This window comes from Lates calcarifer, unplaced genomic scaffold (assembly GCF_001640805.2).
Source record: "Lates calcarifer isolate ASB-BC8 unplaced genomic scaffold, TLL_Latcal_v3 _unitig_4581_quiver_728, whole genome shotgun sequence".
Lineage (NCBI taxonomy): Eukaryota > Metazoa > Chordata > Actinopteri > Centropomidae > Lates > Lates calcarifer.
The window spans coordinates 44,962-49,447 of record NW_026116982.1 but is presented as its reverse complement, the minus strand read 5'-3'; the positions used below and the strand labels follow the sequence as shown (position 1 = coordinate 49,447).

At 37.2% G+C, this 4,486-nt stretch overlaps 1 long non-coding RNA gene across 1 annotated transcript; it reads left to right on the top strand.

The window, feature by feature from the left end:
* The first annotated feature begins 1,365 nt into the window (after positions 1-1,365).
* LOC127140513 (uncharacterized) lies at positions 1,366-3,847 on the top strand. The gene is made up of 2 exons (XR_007811001.1): positions 1,366-1,602; positions 2,504-3,847. It is a non-coding gene; the product is annotated as an uncharacterized LOC127140513 (long non-coding RNA).
* The last annotated feature ends 639 nt before the right edge of the window (positions 3,848-4,486 follow it).

Sequence of the window (4,486 nt, the reverse complement as noted above, 5' to 3'; positions counted from 1 at the left end):
CCTGCAGAACTAATGACATTCCTATCAGCCTCAGCTGGACTGCGTTTACTGCTAATTAGTAAATGTTAGCATGCTAATTTGTAAAATAAACTAGTGCACATGGAAGAAATTATACCTGCTTCACAACTTTATTTTGTCAAATTTGTCACTCAGGCTTTCAACTGAGATGAATGAGAGATGAGATGAATATTTTTAAAGGTTAGGCACTAAACTGGATGCTTGTTTTCTGTGTTGTGTTTATGTTTTGTGTTTATTTATTTATTTTTTGTTTGTTTGTTTTTTGTTATAGCGCAATCAAAGGAGTGTGGAACATGTCTGTGTACTCAGACACTGCTGCAAGTCTGCAGAACAAATAATGACATAATTGATTAGTCTTGAAATTCATAATAATGTAGAACCATTAGTCACCATTTCCCTTTGTTTTGGGAAATGAACAAACATCATTCTTTCACCAGGGTCACATCTGAGCATTTTGTTGATGACCAATTGGACATTATCATTTTTATTTTAACTTATCTGGAAAGCTTGCTCTCTCTCTCTCTCTCTCTCTCTCTCTCAGGTGCTGCAGACTGTGGCAAAGGACTGTAATGGTGAAAGCAATTGTCATCATCCTCATCCTTTTTAGACTGGATGTTAAAATGGAAAGTGAATGTGGGCACTGAAAGTAACAAGAATATCTCCTTTTAACAATAAAAGTAGGGCGTATATAAAACAATTGTATAACTCGTGGGATGAAATCCCAAATGAGGTTCATTAATACTGAAAAACTGATGGATCTTTAGAGGTAATGGAGTAATTCTTCTTTTGAACAATACATTTAGAGAAAAAGACAGTCGGAGAGTGGGTGAGACACACAGGAAGGAGAACAGAGAGAGTGGTAGAGAGACATGAGGTGGATAGAAGTATCTGTCATTTCAAGAAATTTGAAGAGACAGAGAGACTTAGGAGGATGGTTTTGTCACTTAGCATTAAAATGTAATCATTACAGGGCTTTCCTTTTTTGTTGTAGATATGGAATAATTCTAAAATGAAAAAAAAAGAAAAAAGAAAAAAAAATTCCCTGATATGCATTTCCATCTTCTGCTTCAAGTCCAAGTCACAGATCATTACCAATCTTTTTATTACATTGATTAATCACACACAGAGAGAAGGTTCATTCTTTACTACCACACATACAGTTATAACCCAGGTAATCTAGTTATGTTTAAGAGAGAAGAAAACTCATTAAGTTGCTATGAATTAGTATTTTTATTCCCAGAAAGTACATTAAGATTGTTATGTTCCCCTGGCCAATCAGTGGTCAGCTGAGGGCAAGTAGTCTCACCCATTTTTGCCCCGGTGTTTCAGGAAGTGAGGAACAGACCTTTTTCTGCTGTGTGTGGAGAGACAAGAACATGCACTGTGCTGTGTGTGGAGGAATGCAGGAACGAGCGAGGAACAGGAGAAATACAGGAATATACAGTTAAAATCAGCCAACTGCTGCGAGAAAAAGTGTTAGAATTAAGCATTTGGGCAGTACAAGAACCTGTATGAGCTGCGCTTTCTAGCTTTGATTCCTGTGGATTTTCATGAAGTGCACGTCTTTACTGCTCTGAGAGTGAGGTAATTCATTTATTTAGAATTATTTTCATTATTTCTAGTTCATTTAATAGTAAAAGCTAACTTGTCTGATGGGCTCCAAACTGTGACAAGATTCAGCTGGCTGTATCATGTCTTTTTTTTTTTTTTTTTGGTCTTAGAAACTTTGTGGCCTTATTGGGCGGCGCCATGTTGTGGGTGTAAGTGTCCAGCTGTTCACACAAAATCAGTGAGAGTGTTCAGTTCAAATGTGGGATTTTATTTATTTTGCACCTTGAATTTTGTACCCTTAATTGGGTTATTGAATATGAAGCCTATTTTTTGCAGCCAGTTTATTTAATTTTATATTATGAAATGTTAAAGAGCATTTGTGAATGTGTAGTTCAGAGACAGATTGTAGTTGACTGTCTATAGAAACAGCAGTAGTCTCCCATGTAACAGTTAATCCACTCCAACCTCCACACTACAAGGTCTGCAAGGTGTAATGGTTCTGTAGCAATGCTGCTGCTTCCACCTGAGAGAGGTCTCTTTTTTGTGAAATATAAATGTAGTTTTTTTGTTTGTTTGTTTTTTTAAAGGCATCTGAACAAATACCTGCTGTTATTTTCCATGGGGAGACAGACTGACCCATCAGACTTGTTTTTAGTAATTATAGTAATTTAACTTATATGTAGCTGCAATCTCAGATTTGACCAGTCTTTATCGCCAATAGAAATCAAAGCCAAAACTACAAAGATACATTGTTATAATAATCCCTAATTGTCCTTTAACTTCAATGGTTATATTATTCCCCCCACTGTACTGTTTGATTAGGAGATATCTGATGTCAGAGCTTGATAAACTGATTTAGATGTTCATTGTTTATTTTTCTTCCATGTGGAGCTTTACTACTCAGTCTTTTTTCTTGCTGTTTTGTAATTTGCAGGCAAAATGTGGGACAGAAGTGGAGTTGTATGACTGAATGGGTGAATGGAGCTCTCAGCAGTGTAGCTGTGCACGGTCAGCCTGTGAGGGAAGCAGCACTGCAGCTTTCCACTTTACAGGCTCAGAAGACTCTCTGTTCACAGCTCCAACACTTATCTCCCCTGAGCAGGTGTGTGTGTGTGTGCCAGAGTTCGCATGCAGGCAAGCATGGATTTATCTGACTTGTTTTTCTCAGCATTCAGATGTGTGTTTGTGCATTTGCAACTGTGAATGTGTGTGAGTTAACACAGTTACCATATGACTGAGTGTGAGTTTCCTCTTATCAAAGTGGAGGTGAGAGAAGCTGAGGCAGAAACAAGGTGAGAAGGAGAAAAAAGGCTGGACAACACTACTTTTTAAAAATACATCCCTCTCACCTGCTTTTTTCTCCTTAAAAAAGTACACTGTAATAGCCCATTGCAATTTTCCTCAGCACACAATGCAGCACCATACTGCATCAAGGTGCTATTGGCTAAAACATCTGAGTGATGCTTCACTGAGCCGTGTGGAGGCCAGGAGAGTCTCTGGAACGACTTACTCCAGGTGTGTGAATTATCTAAAAATCTTAACTCCACACGCTGATATTGTCATGTATTATTGTCACTACCACAAACAGCTATTTATTATTTGAGGTAAAATTTATTGTAGTGATGGAAAAGAGTCATCTGAGGCAGTTAAAGAGAAATTCTGATATGAATAAATTATTGATGGTTTACATTATATATTGAGTTCACCACTCTAGAAAGATGGAAGCTGATGGAGACAGATATGGCCAGTGTTCTCTCCTCAGTTGAGTGGCCAGTTCCTTCTGTGCTGCAGTCCTTGTTGCCACTGGCTCCCTCTGTTGGCCTGACAGGGTTTCATTTGCCTCTAGGTACAGTGCTTTGCACATTTTTTATTTGTGCATAAAAAGCTATAAATGTGGTATACAATGGTGGAGTTTACCAAGAAGCAGTGCTGAGGGGAATGCTGGAACTCTAACACAGCACAGTCCACTCCTGCTCACACAGTATCACACTGACACTGGGGCTAACTTTTATAGTAAATGTCTGGTTTGTAGCTTTACCTTCCTGAAGTTTTATTATACTAGTTTTGTGATGCAACAGTCTGGGCTGCACTTGTTGGGATTTAATTCACCATTTAATTTAGCAAATAAAACATGAAAGAAAGAAAACATAGCTTTTTTTTCAAATAACAAAAATTTAAAATGATGATTATTTTAATACATTTAAATATGATCAAATTATGAAATGTGTCATCTTGTAATCTTTCATTGGAAATATGATGAAACTAAAAAAAAAACAAACTGCAAAACAATATACATTTTAAATAAAATTGTGGTTACTGTTTTAAACATCGGGGGGGTTTCTGTTTTTTTTTTTTTTTTTACAATGTATTGTTTGGTACATTGACTGACATTCTGTGTATCATCTCAGCCTTGCACCTAAAGAGTTTGAGTCATTTCCCTGTTATTGTTACATCAAAATTCTCCAGAATGAGCATGACTCCTATGGATAATGGGCTGATTATGGTGATTAACCATTATATACTGGTTTCAGTCATTTGAATAAGACAATGGCTTCCTTCTTTATATCATTAGAATGAATTAGAATGATTCTCTATCATAAAAACCTGGTGATCACTTCTGTTTTTTACTGTATGAAGTGACAGTCGTGTGTGTGTGTGTGTGTGTGTGTGTGTGTGTGTCCGCACTTTATGGTGTTTGAAAAGAGACATGTTTTATTAAAGAATGTCAGATCTCAAATGTCTCACTCTTCCTCTCTCTCCCAAGCCCACCACACTGCCATGGTAACCACACCAATCAGCTTCAGTGAATATACCAGATAAGGCTGACTTGAAAGACTAAGAAAATCCCTCCTTAGCTCACTCCCTCCTTCCACCTCTCATCACTCGCTCTATGTAGTTTCTTTTCTTTATCTATCTC